The following is a 17,925-nucleotide window of genomic DNA, read 5'->3' as shown; positions in this document are numbered from 1 at the left end:
AATATTAATGGAAACAGTAATAGCAATCACAGCAATAGTAGCAGTAACAGAAGAAACAATAGCAATAATAATATCAAAAACAATAGCAATAATAGCAGGTAGAGTAGAAATAGTAATCGTAGCAACAATAGCAGTAGGAATAGCCGTAACAATATGAATATTAATATGTGCAATATTAGCAATACTAAAAGCAGCAATAATACCAAAACTAATATGAACAATGGTATGAATATTACAATATTAAAAGCAACAATAGTAGCAATATTAATGACAACAATAATAGCAATACTAATATCAGCAATAATAGCAATATTATTTACAGCAGTAACATCAAAATTAACAGCAGTAACAATAGTAATGGCAGAAAAAGTAGCAATAACATTAGCAATATTAATAGCAGTAGTAGTAATAATAGTATTCGGGCTAATAGTAGAAATAACAATGACAGCAGCAGCAGTTGAAGTAGTAATTTTACAGAAGACCTCAGCAACTATTTGACCTTTTCACGAAAGTCAAAACAAACACACACTTAAAAGCTACAATGCTAACCAAACACACGACTTACAATAGCCGTCAAAGAAGACGCAGTGACTTCGGAGACCTTTTGAAAATTATGAAGCGATGAAAAATTCACTCTTCGTCTGGGATTTGATCGCGTTCTGCCAGTACGAAATAAGACATAGTTACCTAGGTACGTAAATTTTACAGTAAATGAAATGAAAATGTGTTTACAGTAAATATATGATTGGAATATATTATTTTTACAAATGCTTTAGTCTGTGTCCCTCAGTACTGTTTACGAGGAATAGAAATTATATGTTTGAGGCTAGACTCAAGAAAATCTCTAGATAGATGAAGAGACTTACTTACTTACTTACTTACTTACTTACTTACTTACTTACTTACTTACTTACTGGCTTGCTTTTAAGGAACCCGCAGGTTCATTGCCGCCCTCACATAAGCCCGCCATTGGTCCCTATCCTGAGCAAGATTAATCCATTCTTTATCATCATATTCCACCTCCCTCAGATCCATTTTAATATTATCTTCCCATCTACGTCTCGGCCTCCCTAAAGGTATTTTCCCCTCCGGCCTCCCAACTAACACTCTATATGCATTTCTAGATTCTCCCATAGGTGCTACATGCCCTGCCCATCTCAAACGTCTGGATTTAATGTTCCTAATTATGTCAGATGAAGAATACAATGCGTGCAGTTCTAACTTTCTCCATTCTCCTGTAACTTCATCCCTCTTAGCCCCAAATATTTTCCTAAGCACCTTATTCTCAAACACTCTTGACCTATGTTCCTCTCTCAAAGTGGGAGTCCAAGTTTCACAACCATTAAGAACAACCGGTAATATAACAGTGTTTTATAAATTCTAACTTTCAGATTTTCTGACAGAAGACTGGATAATAAACGCTGCTCAAACGAATAATAACAGACATTTCCCATATTTATTCTGTGTTAATTTCCTCCCGAGTATCATTTATATTTGTTACTGTTGCTCCAAGATATTTGAACTTCTCCACCTCTTCAAAAGATAAATTTCCAATTTTTATATTTCCATTTAGTACAATATTCTCGTCACGAGACATATCATATATTTAGTTTTTTCGGGATTTATTTCCAAACCTATCTCTTTACTTGCTTCCAGTAAAATTCCCGTGTTTTCCCTAATTGTTTGTGGATTTTCTCCTAACATATTCACGTCATCCGCATAGACAATTCCAAACCCTGCCTGTTATCCTGAACTTTCCTAATGGCATATTCTAGAGTAAAGTTAAAAAGTAAAGGTGATAGTGCATCTCCTTGCTTCAGCCCACAGTGAATTGGAAACGCATCCGACAGAAACTGACCTATACGGACTCTGTTGTACGTTTCAATGAGATACATTTTAATTAATCGAACTAGTTTCTTGGGAATACCAAATTCAATAAGAATATCATATAAAACTGTGGTCGTGCTAGAGAATCAGTCCCATTAGATGAAGAGACTAAGAACAATATTACATTACAGAACTTAGCCTACTTTCCAAGGAGAAAATGACAATTGAGATACGTGGGCTATATCAAAATTCATTTCAAGCAAGGGCATCTCTTGAAAGCAATAGCGGGATATACTGGTAATAAAAGGAGAGAAAGAGAAGGGACAGGGACAGGGACGTTACGTCTGACAACCGGCCGGTCAGCCAGGACTCGGGGATCAGCAGAGATTCATACTCGGGAAGAGGAAAATCCATCTGGTGTGTGAAGCGGGCTGCATCGATCCGGGAGTAGCAGGCAGGTAGAGAGACGGGAGAGTGATAAAGAGATGCCTCGTAGGGGACACGTGACAGAAACAAAATGACGGCGTAACAGATGTTAAGAGGGGAATAACACAGACAGAAAAGACGAATGGAGACAGGTTCGTAAGATGAAGAAATGAACAAGTCGCATGTCAGCCCTAACAAGGACAAGGTAAGCACAGGTTATTTGGACCTCATGACTTTCTATTCTATCCTCTATCCAGGCGAAACAGATTTCGTACCGACTGTACTGCAATATATTTCTAAAAGTCACATTTCACATTGAAAGTCCTAACGAAATTGGCAATTTACTACTACTACTACTACTACTACCACCACCACCACCACCACCACCACCACCACCACCACCACCACCACCACCACCACCACCACCACCACCACCACCACCGTTATTATTATTATTATTATTATTATTATTATTATTATTATTATTAATTGATTAAATGGCGATCTTACTCGTGTTAATTGTGTAAGCATGTGCGGCTTACAGCTGTTTCGGTGCTTCTTCACACCATCCTCAGAGCCTACTAGATCTCAGCGTCATCTCGAACTTCGCTGCCTGTTGTGTGGGTGCGTTCGATTGTTGAAAAGTGTTGAAATGTGGTGTCAAATAGTGTGTGTTCTGAAATTGATCTATGTGTTGAGAATTTGATCAGGGTGTGTTTTAGCGTGTCTGTATACTTCATATTGTTCTAGTGTGTTGAGGTTTTGGTTTTTGGGTCGTATGTGTAGGATTTCCATGTCACAATTACATAATTAACACGAGTAAGAGCGCCATTTAATCAATTATTTATATTCAAGTGTTAAAAGTAGTGTACGAAAGATTCAACATGAATTATTATTATTATTATTATTATTATTATTATTATTATTATTATTATTATTATTATTATTATTATTATTATTATTATTATTATTATAAGAAGAAGAAGTGTAACAAATATGAAATTGTGTGAGATATGACCTGAGACGTGTCTATTCCAAATTACTACGCACTGATACTCTCCTTCGTCGGAATGTGTTAGTTTTCAGTTAGAAGTTGAATTGTTGAAATGTTTATCATTATTGCTTTTTGAAAAAAGTTAAAATTTTGGCGGTAAGTTCTTTTCTTGAATATAAACTACATTGTTATTCTTCAATTTTAAAAAAATATTAATGATATATTTTCTTTAAGAGAAATAATCTACGTTTATAGGAATGTATGTTTAATTGATTTCGTTTTCAATTTATGATATGTTATGAGGTTATGACTTACAATATCAGTGTTTACAAATATATGAAATACTAGTATTATTAGTATTCCATCTTTATACCCTGGTTTTCTGTTTCATTACTAGTATTGGTACCTGTAATAGGAGGGAAAATCTCACCTTCCAACAAACTCAGAAAACAGTTGAATGAAAAGGCAATGCAAGAAGCCATAAAACAAGTTCGAGAAAAGACGTAAGAGACGATTCAGTATTACGGTTGGGAAAACACCTTCTAATAAAGATGCTGAAAGCTTGTGCTATGCTTTTCTTAGCAGAGGTCTTGCAATGTTCTTAATCTCGTAACTTGTTAATAGTATTCCTTATTTGTACCTCCAATTTTTATGAAGGAAATAAGTTAGATTTTGAGGATTTTTTTCAAACATTTTACGACATATTACGAACTTCTAAGTCCGATGTACCATTCACAGGGACATTCAGCAATAAACAAGACAATACTTTTCATTCAATATTCAAAATATGTAGGTTCCAAAATGAAAATAAAACAAATCGGTATTCCATATTTGTAACACTTCCCCTATTATTATTATTATTATTATTATTATTATTATTATTATTATTATTATTATTATTATTATTATTATTATTATTTACTTACTTACAAATGGCTTTAAGGAACCCGAACGTTCATTGCCGCCCTCACATAAGCCCGCCATCGGTCCCTATCCTGTGCAAGATTAATCCAGTCTCTATCATCATATCCCACCTCCCTCAAAGCCATTTTAATATTATCCTCCCATCTACGTCTCGGCCTCCCCAAAGGTCTTTTTCCCTCCGGTCTCACAACTAACACTCTACATGCATTTCTGGATTCGCTCATACGTGCTACATGCCCTGCCCATCTCACAAGTCTGGATTTAATGTTCCTAATTATGTCAGGTGAAGAATACAATGCGTGCAGTTCTACGTTATGTATCTTTCTTCATTCTCCTGTAACTTCATCCCGCTTAGCCCCAAATATTTTCCTAAGCACCTTATTCTCAAACATCCTTAATCTCTGTTCCCCTCTCAGAGTGAGAGTCCAAGTTTCACAATTATTATTATTATTATTATTATTATTATTATTAATATTATATTATTACTATTATCATCATCATCATTATTATTAGTAGTATTATTATTAATTGTATTTTTTATTAATCGTGTTTATTATTGTCATTATTGAATGTAATTAGTTACCACTGCCACCGGGTATTTATCCATTTACAGTGTGAATAAATATTCACACACATATGCCTCATATGCCGATTTCTGTGGTCAAATAAAAATGAAGTCCATATTGTAATTGATTAATAAAATAAATCTCACCGAATCCTCCACATAAAATAACAAAATAAAATTGACGTTGATTCTCTTTAGACATTCACACTCGATACTGACCAGAGCATACTTGAGAATTGTACGATTCATCCACAAATGAAGTCAAGTTTCCCGCCGACTGTAGTGTATAAATTGTCACATTGTGAAAATCCACAAAAGATAAAAAAAAAAAATATTCACGACTTGAAAGAACGAATCGTGCTCCTACATTGTCAAAAAGTAAGACACTATTGATTTTTCAATAATGCGTGGAGCACCGCAATATTGGCAGAAGACGGAAAAGGGCTTCTGAATGAGAAAGCGTTCAATGTGCACATAGATGTGGATGTATGTGTCACGGTCCTCTGTAACCTCTGATCTATCAAGAAAGAAATTGAATCTAGAAAATATTACAGGAATATTACGTAATTACATAGTGACAGCTCTGATGCATTTCTTTTTCTCCTAGTAACTTTTCCTATGGATTCGCATGACTTGCAGTAAGGATGAATTTATTTTTATCTAAATATGGCATAATAAATTTAATTTCATGATAATGTATTCGATTGAACTCCATTATTAACAAAGAAGAATGAACACTAAAATATATTTTGATGCACAATACGTGATGAGGGACTGTAGTATTTAGTATTTATTCACTTAATCTTATAGAGATAAGGTCATCATGCCTTCTCTTTTCTTACAAGTGCAATATGAAGAGTACAATAAAATTACCAACACAGTTAATATTCCATTTGTAATTAAAGTTACAACAAAATCAAAGTGCTATAACACTGTCTGATTAATAAAGGCTAGAAAATTTATTGTGGAAGTTAAGAACGAAGAAAGAATTATTTACAGAATTACAAATTACACGTAGAATAATTATTAAGGGAAGAAATTACTGAAGATTTAAGTATTTTATGCTAGCATAAGACAACTATTTACAAGAAGCCATGTCTGAACGAGTCGCAATTACTGACCAAGAGCGTAGGAAGTTTGCGTTGGACTTGAATTTTTTTCGATAATCTCTGATGATAGTCGGTAGCGAATTCCTGAATTTTGCCAGAGCTATTGTGAAACTATTAGATTACACGAGAATTAGCTCAGGAAGTTATTAGATAATTATACCTTAAGACATATAGGAAAACCATTCAAACTCACACGGACTGGCTCCCCATTCATTCATTCATTCATTCATTCATTCATTCATTCATTCATTCATTCATTATATTCCATAGATCTTAACATGAGCAATGAAGCTTTAAGATGTGGAACAAGTCAAAATTTTACAATATTACAATTACAATTTTTACAAATATTTACAATATTTTACAATTTTTACAGTTTAGCAATTTTGTAATTTTCTACAATTTTTTACAATATTTTGGCGAGTAAACAAACGAGCCACCCCTATGTAAGTAGGAGGCCCTTGCCCTGAAGGGATTTTATGAGCTTATTATCATCATCATCATTAATTATTATTATTATTATTATTATTATTATTATTATTATTATTATTACTGTGAAAGAGAAGGTGCGATGGAATGCTATTGTTAGTATTGTTTCGTGGCGAGAATGTGTGTTCAGATTATGATTGGAAGCAAGATAAAAGAAGCGAGACGACGGGTAGCATAAGGAGTTACGAAGATAGAGAATGTGAAGAAAACCAATAGGTACATCATTTCCGTGCAGAAGTTACCCAAAATACTGTGACTATCCTAAATTACCCTATATATATATATATATATATATATATATATATATGTTTTTATTACTTACCGTTTAATCTCCCATATTCTAGTTCTTACATATCAATATTTTTAATGGATGGGACGATTCTATGGACGTACACATTAGACACTGACACATTTGTAGGCCTCCCCTACACTGTGGTGAGCACAGTTTAAGGTGTCACGAGACACATACAGGTCAGAGCATTAACAAGGGACATCCATCCACGCCCATAGAACAACTCCTGGGTAAATTGTACAAATCGCCTTTCATCGCCTCAGTAGTAAACATTTTGTTTCAAATTAAATCATAACACAATTCCTTACAGGACTAGGAAAATTCAAAATCTACCGGTATACACAACACTTCCACACCGAGAGAGAGGGCTCAGAGGTAACGTTTGAGACTCACATTCGGGAGATCCCGGGTTCAAACCCCGTGGCCTACCAATCTTCCTGGGATTTTTCATGGTTTCCCATAATCTCAAAGGGAAAATATCGGGTTCAAAACTTACGTACGATGATTCACCACCACTTAAAGCACAAATATCACTAATATTAATCAAAATATTCTAAAGCATTCGATAAGTAACGGAAACATTGCTGTAAATCAGTGCTCTTAACGGTGACCATTGAAATCTTGTACTATGTAATAGAACAACAATTGTTTCATAAATTTGGAATATTGAAAGTCTCGAAGTAGCTATTTTTCTAACACAATTGCTGTTTTTGATTTGTAGTAAACAATACGGCCCTAAAGGTACGAATAAAAGTGCTTCATAAAAACCCCTCGTTGCAAGAGAAAAACATGCAACTCAGTGCTTACAAAAAGAATGTGGAAGAAATTCCTACCATACTGAAGTACTGCAAGTTGGGTTGAAACGAGGCACTCGCTTTCAATCAAGAGTTGACAACCGAAGAGCTTTAGATTTATCAGCGAGAGAGATATCCAGAAATGCTGCTGCAAATGAAGTCCGCCGCCTTCCAAGAATTTGGCAAAGTATTCTTGACAAGGCATGAGACTATATTTGGATAATGTAATATAAAAAATAACCTAAATAAATTTAATGTGCAACAGTAACTATTTTGCCATTACTTTTCGAATGCCCTAGTAAAAATCAGTTACATGAACACAAGCCGTCTATAACACATGGAAATAGAAACAGGAACTCGTTAATAATAAAAATGGCCTACAGATATGCTCAAAGATCCTACGCACGCGATATGACCACAGATGATGAAGTGTGTATAGATAAACTAAAAAAAAAAAAAAAAAAAATTTAGTCACCAGATCGTTATATGTGCATATGTGAGAACTGTGAAGAAACAATATTTCACTTCTGTCGTCGATTTGCAAAAGGGGACATGTACAAAATCACAAAGTGTTGGAAAATCGCAAAAACTGTAACTAAGTTAACAAATTAAATTGTTCATATATTTTTTTCTAATTAGATCACTATGGAAATGTACATTCAGGATTCATGAACGTTTTAATTTCTTAAGTTTGTTTTATATATATATATATATATATATATATATATATATATATATATATTTTTTTTTTTTTTTTTTTCGATTTTCCAACACTTTGTTATTTTGGACATGTTCCCTTTTGCAAATCGACGACAGAGTTACAGGTCCAGTGTGACAAACAAAACATCAAGATTATATAAACTATTAGGACATCTTTCATGTTGTGAAAGAACTTATTCTCAGCCTTTTATTTCTCAAAACTCGTTGCATCTCTGTTTTCAGTATTTCATTATTACATAGTTACGTCTATTTAATTCTCTGGTCATTTAAATATAATTTACGTCTTGGTTCCACTTGGTTACGTTTTGGTTCCACTTATAGATGTGAACAGTTATTTTCTATTACGAAAATAAACAAATCTCAAACAAGAAATGATGGGCTTTTAACAGCAGTTCTTCGCATAGCTTGTGCTAATACAGTTTCTCCAAATCTTGAGAAATTGAGTAATATGAATTAATGTGCAACAGATATGTTTTGTTTTGTGTTTAAGGAAGTGTTTCATTACTTTGTGTTCTTATTTAGCTTGGTAGAATAACATTTTCTTTTGAAACATATAGTACGTACCGCAACTTGAATAAACCGGTTTTCATGCACTCTAGAAGCACACTTCTCTCGTAGTACACCGTGCAAGCACAGAGTGCATAATTCTGCCCAACCCTGCTCTAAAACAAGAAACAAAAAGATCTTATTAAATTTACTGTTCATTAATCCTTGTTTTTCATGACTCGGAAATGAAAATCAGAATCATAAAACCTGAATTGTAATGTTAAAAATTTTGTTAGTTTAATACAAAATGGAATTCCAATAAAAATCGCTTTAATTACTACCATCAACCCAACAGAGACTCAAGACTGAAGGCTATGCCATTAAGGAAGGAAGTCACGTTCGGAGAAGACAATTAGGGAGATATGTGACGTAGCGATCGCAATATCAAGCACCGAACAGGGTGATTATGGAATCGAATTATATAACCGATTACAACCCTCAACACGCGTTTCCTGTTGGAATTCCCGCCATGAACTGCATTTCCAGGATACCAGATCGTGTTTTGTCTATTAATTAATGCACTATACTCATACGATAATATACAGCTCATAAATTCCGAGAATAACTACGTGCAAGCGAGTTGACGTGTACCCACACTAAAACGATCATTACTGCCCATATACCTGAAAATAAAAGTTTTATATGCGTGTACAGGTTCAATAAACGCTATAACCCAAGACGTTATGTGAATGCAAGGCTTAAAATCTGTGATCTTTTATAATGTAAATTTTGAAATTGGGGCTGTCATTTTAGATCAATTAGATAATGGTATAATTGAGACCAATCTTGCTGAATAGATCAGCTACTTGCTGCTATACTCGGATCCCTTGCCTGGCGAGGATAGCTACGGCCCCCTTTCGCCACTCTCTCTTCCCAGACTTTTAACAACTTCGACGAACCTGGCTGAATTTGTTCCGTCATGCTTGCGATCAGTGACGTACGCTGAATTTTATCAAGACGGAAATTATTATTAAAATAGTTTTCAATTTACATTATCGGCATTTTAAATGCTGAGTTTACACAGGGGGATCAGCGTGTCTGGCCGCGAAACCAGGTGACCCGAGTTCAAATCCCGGTCGGGGCAAGTTACCTGGTTGAGGTTTTTTCCGGGGTTTTCCCTCAACCCAATATGAGCAAATGCTGGGTAACTTTCGGTGCTGGACCCCGGACTCATTTCACTGGCATTATCACCTTCATTTCATTCAGACGCTAAATATCCTAGATGTTGATACAGCGTCGTAAAATAACCCAATAAAAAAATTCACAGAGGGATGTGAAAATAGTTCCAGGAAGAACGTTCAATGTGAAATTTTCACTAACCTCGCGAGAATCACTATGCGACTTTTCGATAAAAAAAATATATATAAAATTGAGCTTTGCTGTCAGACATATCAAAAAACCCGCAACGATAATGCGAATTTATACAGGATGTTAAAAAAAGTAACCAATATTTTAGGAGGTGCTAGTATGCATCAAACAAGAAAATAATGTCCAATAAACATGGGTCTTACAACACATACTTTCTGAAATCTGAACACTTGTTCATAGGAGATGCTCCATGTCACGTCCATTCATGGCAATGCATTCCTCTGCCCTTTGGCGTAAGGAATCACGCACTCTTTGAAATATTTTGTTTTAATATGTTAATAAGAAAGTCCTGATAACGATCCCCAGTTAATCTCTGTGGTAGCACGTATGGCCATATTAGCCTATCACCAAGAACGCCTGTTCATACGTTGATTGAGAATCGGTGCTTATGCCTTGTTTCTTCAACTGCATGGGGATTTTCATCAGCCTACAGGTGCTGATTACCAAAATTCACAATACCATCTCTGCTGAACCTCGCTCATATCCGTAACCAGACTTTTGTTTTCAGTATTTCATGCCAGGGGTGTCAACTACGGTATGATTATCTGCTAGTCTGCTGTGTTGTAGGGCAGAAAAATGCATTGCCATAAATGGACGTCACATTGAGCACCTCCTATGAACAAGTGTCCAGATCTCAGAAAGTATGTGTCGTAGGATCCATGTTTATTAGACATTATTTTTCTGTTTTGATGCATACTATCACCTCCTAAAATATTGGATACTTTTTAACAGCCTGTATAAAAAAATATGAACTGTCAAATTCACAAAACGTTAAATGAACTTTTCACAATAAAGTCAGAATTCAAAGTAACGAACGAGTGAATACCGCTCGTAAAATGAGTTTAAAATCGACAATGCACAATATTTAACATCTGCACTGCAGAACTGTCAAAACAATCTGTTCAATATGTTTCACATTAACTTGAATTTCATATTGTGTCAGCTTTATTTTATTACAAGGTCGGTACTAGGTTGTCAGTAGGTCTCTCTATAATAAAAATAGCATTGTTATAATTCGAACGTGCCGCAGCGCCAAGCACAGGGATTGTATTGAAGGAGGGGTAGGAAGACTATGCCATATATCGATGTAGATTTTGTTACTCTGACAGTGAAAATTTCGAGAAGGGAAAATGATTATGGATTTAAAAAGTTCAAGAGGGTAGGTTCAAATCAGGTAACCCCCTACTTGAGTACGCCCCTTCTTCTGACATTCCTCCTCGTTACATGGTACGTCCATTTTCTGCTTCAAAATTCTCGGCGTTGATGCATAATCCTGGAGGGTAAAAAATCCACCGGCAACAATAATATTGTGGAATTATGGAGGAAGATAGTGACTTTCTATCACTAAAGATCGGTTTCTCATTAGTTGATAATTTTATTCTTAAACTTACTAGTTCCTAATTTTACTGCTTGGTTTCTGGAAAAGTTTGTTAGTTTACTGATGAATAGTTGTTAATTGATAAAAGATTTAACGAATGAGGACGTAGATCTATACAAGGGGTAATCAATAAGTTTCCGGACTGCCCTGAATGTAGGCAACACACAGCACATAGGAAACGGAGAAGTTATCTAGAACCAGGGAAACGCCTGGACTCTATATTAAATGCATTAATAGAGAGGCAGAGAAGAAGACTAGCCGTAAGGCGTATGTGGAGAGATTCTAGGAAACGTTGCAGTAGATTAACGATGTCAGACAGGGACTAAACGGAGCGGAGCGCTCCACTAGACTGGTTGCGTGCTCCGGTGTTTCCACAGACATAAGCAAGTTCAAGCTCCGATCTAGCTCCACAACCAGTATTGGAGCTTACAACTCTGACACTACTGCAGTAGATCCTCGACATGTTTGCACAAAATCATGTGTAGAAACTCAGCTTTTAAAGATAATCAGCCGCTGTTTCATAGATTGATTCGAAGGACATGGAAACAATGACCTTCAGTGACATGCGCATGTATGTTTAACAGTACAACAAATACAAGTACAATTCGGAAATATATTGATTGCATCTTGTGAAAGAGTAGCTCATTTTCAGTAGTTCGTTTTAGCGCATACTATACGAAACTTGTCATGTTCGCACACAGTGAATAAAAACGTCCAGTGATTTAATTTCTTCAAAGTGACGCAACATTAGAAGTCAGAACGGTGGAACCTTCATCATGACAACGCTTAACAAAGTGGAGAAAAGAAAATCACGATTCATTCCGGCAATATTTCCCGCAATTGGGAGAAAATTGGCCAACCCTTGAATACATGATGAAGGGTAAGTGGGGGTAGCTGAGAGAGAACCGCAAAGTAGAATGAATAAGTAGAGTAAAAAGAAATTTAAAAAGTGAAATAGCAGCGGTGAAGCAGGAAATGTAGGGGGAACAGAGAAGAAGACAAAACAGAAAGAGATAAATGGGTCCAGACGAGGTCTGAGTGCAGCAGATACTGCTCGAGTCAGTTCGGCCCGCACTGAAGAATTATGAGATGCGGAAGCTGTGAATAAAAATAGTTTAGAATTAATATTTATGTTTAAAATTGAAAGAGATTTTTTCTCCTTCACAAGGTTTAGCGTTAGGCAAGCGTTGGTGATCCGAGATTGCAGAACATATCGCCTCTGTCGTTGGGTACTTCATTTTGTATATTTCTTTACTCCCTCAGTTTGTCGTTGTAATTGACATGTGTTAGGCAAATATTTTTGGCGCATAATTAACCTGCTTCATTCTTGCATCACGATTGTGTTCCATGAAAAGTATATTAGTCTATAAATTTATGTTTTTACAGCATTTATTATACTACAAGAGACAATAAATAAGTTTCCGGACTGACCTATATGTAGGCAACACACAGGACACAAGAAAACAAAAAGTTATCTAGAACCAGGGAAACGCCTGGACTCTATACTAAATGCATCAATAGAGAGGCAGAGAGGAAGACTAGTCATAAGGCGTATGTGGAGAGATTCTAGGAAACATCGCAATAGGTCCTTGACATGTTTGCACAAAATCACATGTAGAAGCTCAGTTCTTAAAGACAATCTACCGCTGTTTGATAGACTGACTCGACTGACATGGAAGCAATAATTTTCAGTCACATACACAGTGCACATGTTTGTTTAACGGTACAACAAATGGAAATGCAGTCCGGAAATATATTGATTTCACCTTCTAAGTATTTTGAGAAACAATTTTTATGTGAATAATGAAAAATGATTGCAGTTATACTCTATTAATCTGTAATAATTAACCAGAGAAAAGTAAAAACAAAAATTACACGTTAAAATATTAACTACCAATACGGATCTTAATTTTGATCCACGCAACCATTAACGTTGTATTTAAATACACTACAACTGGAGAGTTAAGATATGATAACTTGCAATCGAGAGAGTCCTCGGCCCACATTTCTGAATTGTATTGCAGGAGATATTCTGGTATTCGCTGATCATGAATAACGAACTAAAAGAGTGTAGAATTGTGTATAAACTTAGTCTTATCGCGCGGACTCTCTCAGTAATATCTCGGCATCAACAGTAGTTACAGTTCTGTGCTACCATTCGTTTGATTTATAATCGCGAGTCCAACAATATTTTGTACTCTGTTTTAATACAGAAGAAAACTTCCCGTTGAAATTTAAAATAGTCTTACCACCTCAACTTTGAGGCGGGACAAATGTATAGGAAGTTTCAGAAGTTACAAAACCTAATTAACTTACAGGAATATATTCAGAAGTAGCCGACACAAAAATCTAGGCATAACTTATTGCTGTGTATTTCTTCACAGGCATTTTTTGTTTATTTTGATTTGGAAACTGATAGTCCATTGGGCACAAATTCATTTTCATCTCTAGCATCCAGAATAATGATCCTGGATCCCTTCCAGATGGTATTTCCGGTTTTCCTTTACTTCATACACCATCCACATCTTCCCTCTTAATCCATGTTTCATCTAAAAATACTATAGGTTTTGTTTCTGATGGCAAGTTCGTCGTATCGTTTAAACTCAACAGCGGGAAGCTTTCATCTTTGTAAAAGCAAAATACAAAGAGATAATAAATAGGCCTTGAGTGAGCCATAGTGAAAAATTTGTTGTGTGCTGGGACTATTTTCGGAATGTCTCTTCATTTGAAGAGAAAATATATTGCATATTCTTCATTAATAAAATTACTTCTCTTATCATACACCCATACTCTCCATTTGTAAAACGAAACAAAAATGAGACACTAGAACCAACAAAACTGTAATTCCATTCCAGAAACTGGGTGACATATTCTACTGTCCGTCCGAGTGATTATGTAGCATCCCGATTTCCCCCACCCGTTTCTGCTAGTCCATCTGTAGTCCTGTGTCTAGCCTGTCTTAGCTATTCCTTGAAAATATTTGCTGTTCGGAATTGGACGTTTATGTAATATTATACAACTGTTTAAAATAATTTTTATTCGACCATACTATAATACTCTCATTACTTGTGACGTAACTGTATCTTAATAACATGCATTAAAGCACTGCTATTCAATATGTTATTCCAACATAGATTTGCAACTAAGAATATTCGATATTGATTAAATCGTGCTCGCAACAACCCACAACTCTTGAAAGCAGCAATCCAAAATGGAAGGCGCGATAATACAATGATAATATTCTAAAAAATTCAGTTCATTTCCTGTGTTTTAATGTGTGTTGCTTTGAGGTTCAATTATCCAAACCACAGTTCTGCAAAAAAATCAATAAATACTGCGTAAATGCAAAAGTACTCCGTGCCTGCCATCTGTTGCAATAGTCGACGACACGCTGAAAATACACTCATGGTCACCGTTTCTTTATCAGTAAAGTAACACGGTAAGGTATTTGTAAAAACTCAAAACTTGGACATTTAATATGGTCGAAAAAAACAGTCATATCCATCTTGCCTATAATGGTAATGAAGACGCTCGTATGAAAATTACGAAACGAGCGTGTCTTAATTACTACCATTATAGGCTCGTTCCATAATATACTATTGTCTGAGATAATATTACAGGTAGCTCTATGAATACTGCCGATTCTTCATTATCTTAAAAGCATTGAGCTCTTGTTTAGAAATGTAATTTGTGAAAATAACAATTTATGATTTTCTTTGTAACCGACTACTTTTAAATAAAAATGAACTCATCATTACTATTCACGCATAAATCAGTTTTCATCCAAAAGAACTGAAACTAGAATTCAGCAATCAATATAATACTACACATAAGCTGTAAAATATTTCATGCTTCTAGATGTCTTAGTTTCTTGAGAAAACGATACATATTATGATTATTTAACTTCCGAGATGATGAGCGACAAAGTAAACATTAGAAAAGAATAAATTTAAGTTTTCAAAAACACAGAATATTAAACTTGATTAGAAAATTCACAACAAAGCCTTGAACAATAGTGACAACTTAACAAACATACAGCTACAAAACACCCCAAGCAACAATATTTTTTGCCAAACAGTTTCAGAGATAATTCTATTATCCGATAGTGCGGGATGATAAAAAAGAATAGTTTAACACTTAACACGTACTACTTGATTAAAAGCACTTCCAATTATAAGTGTTCAATAAAGCATATAGCGTACCAAATTACGCAGATAATCCCACGCGATCGATTGCCAGCAATGAACGAGCTTATTGACGCTAAATTGACCAATGAGAATCGAATTACACTGATACTTAAAAGCATGCTATTCAACATTAATAATTAAAATAGTTTTTTACTCATACATCATTTGTTTTATTTATATCGTCTCTGCTTCCATGTATCAGTAATCAAACGATTACGTCAGACTCACAGCATCAACAGCTTTAATTATATAATTGCACAATTATTATAAGTAAAAAATGGTTTATGCTTTAGAACAAAATTTAAAATGCTCAAAATTACAGACGGACAATGATAAAAGTGTTCAAAAGAAACTGTTGTAAATTCAATATCTAGTTGTTTTCATTCATATCATCTCTGGTTCAATTCGACTGTTTTTCTGGATATGTTTAATTGTAGAGAATTACAGTTGATCGCACTGGGAATACTAATTTACTTACAAATGGCTTTTAAGAAACCCAGAGGTTCATTGCTGCTCTCGCATAAGCCCGTCATCGGTCCCTACCCTCAGTAAGATTAATCCAGTCCCTAGCATCATATCCCACCTCCTTCAAATCCATCTACGTCTCGGCCTCTCCAAAGGTATTTTTCCTCAGGTCTTACAACTAACATTCTATACACATTTCTGGATTCACTCATAGGTGCTACATCTCAAACGTCTGGATTTAATGTCACCAATTATGTTAGGCAAACAATACAATGAGTACAGTTCTGCGTTGTATAAATTTTTCCATTCTCCTCGAACTTCATCCTTCATATTTTCCTGAGCACCTTGTTCTCCAACCCATACAGAACAACAGGTTATATAACTGTTTTATGAATTCTAACTTTCAACTTTTTTGAGAGCAGATTAGATGACAAAAACTTTTCAACCGAATAATAATAGGCATATGTACTTACTTCCTGGCTTTTAAGGAACCCGAAGGTTCATTGCCGCCCTCACATAAGCCCGCCATAGGTCCCTATCCTGAGCAAGATCAATCCAGTCTCTATCATCATATCCCACCTCTCTCAAATTCATTTTAATATTATCTTCCCATCTACGTCTCGGCCTCCCCAAAGGTCTTTTTCCCTCCGGCCTCCCAACTAACACTCTATATGCATTTCTGGATTCGCCCATACGTGCTACATGTCCTGCCTATCTCAAACGTCTGGATTTAATGTTCCTAATTATGTCAGGTGAAGAATACCAGGCATTACCCATATTAATTCTGCACTTACTTCGTCCATAGTGTCATTTATATTTGTTACTGTTCCAAAAAAATGAACTTTTCCACCTCTTCAAAGGATAAATTTCCAATTTGTATATTTCAATTTCGTACTATTCGTCGGGGTGCAACTATGCCATAGGCCTACCGACTACGGTATTCACACATTACTCATATGAGTAGGGGAGAGTCGGGTAGTATCGGACATCGGGTAGTATTGGACAGTGCGTTTCTTTCATCTACTACCATATGGTAGTATCTGAATGGCATGATTACGTTTCTCAAAGCGACATCACAGAAACGTAACCATGTCAATCAGGTACTATCATCGTGTGGTAGATGAAAGAAACTCACTCTCCGATATTACCCGATGTCCGATACTACCCGACTTTCCCCTATGCAGGTTCTCGTTTTCATTAATACCTCTCGCTGAACGCCATCTTATTATCTGTGTGTTAATATTTCTGCATTTCCTTGTTCATGTCATTTCAGACAGCCATGTATGATCCAAATTCATGCTCTTCTCTACAGTTGCCCGTCAGTCAACTAGTTTGTTGAGATTCTGTCTGTTCATACAAGGGACAATTCCCATTCCTCTATACAGCTAATCCATAATCCTATCGGTCTATCAAGTTATGCAAGCATACAATAGTTGAGTCATATTATTCTCTTCAATGTTTGTTTTACCGACACTCAGTTTACACAAATACGAATTCTGCATGCCTACAAATATTTGAACGTTTCTATTTACTTCAATAACCGTTCTGAATATCGTGAATATATTGAAGGGATTCTAGCAAGGCATGATTTACGTTTATTCAGTTTTAATCCGGGGTAGTTGTGGTGGTGCATTTATTTTACAAACGCGGTGCTCTCTACAACAAGTCACTTTAATACAAATAATTTCACTATAATTTATTAGATTACATAAGTTAATTTAAATCTAATTTCTCAGTATTATTGTAACTTATATGACTATCGTTTTATGTGCTGTATAAAACTATAATTCACTAAAAAACATAAAATTACTTAGTCATACGTTAAAAAGTGTTAAAATTCA

General features: G+C 35.3%; 1 protein-coding gene across 1 annotated transcript in view; it reads right to left on the bottom strand.

Moving 5' to 3' along the window:
• Nucleotides 1-17,925, bottom strand: part of LOC138696836 (uncharacterized) — a 670,411-nt gene that overhangs the window by 270,595 nt on the left and 381,891 nt on the right. The window lies entirely within an intron of this gene.

Source organism: Periplaneta americana, chromosome 3, assembly GCF_040183065.1.
Source record: "Periplaneta americana isolate PAMFEO1 chromosome 3, P.americana_PAMFEO1_priV1, whole genome shotgun sequence".
Lineage (NCBI taxonomy): Eukaryota > Metazoa > Arthropoda > Insecta > Blattodea > Blattidae > Periplaneta > Periplaneta americana.
The sequence above is the reverse complement of the archived record's forward strand: the minus strand, read 5'-3'. Positions and strand labels throughout refer to the sequence as shown.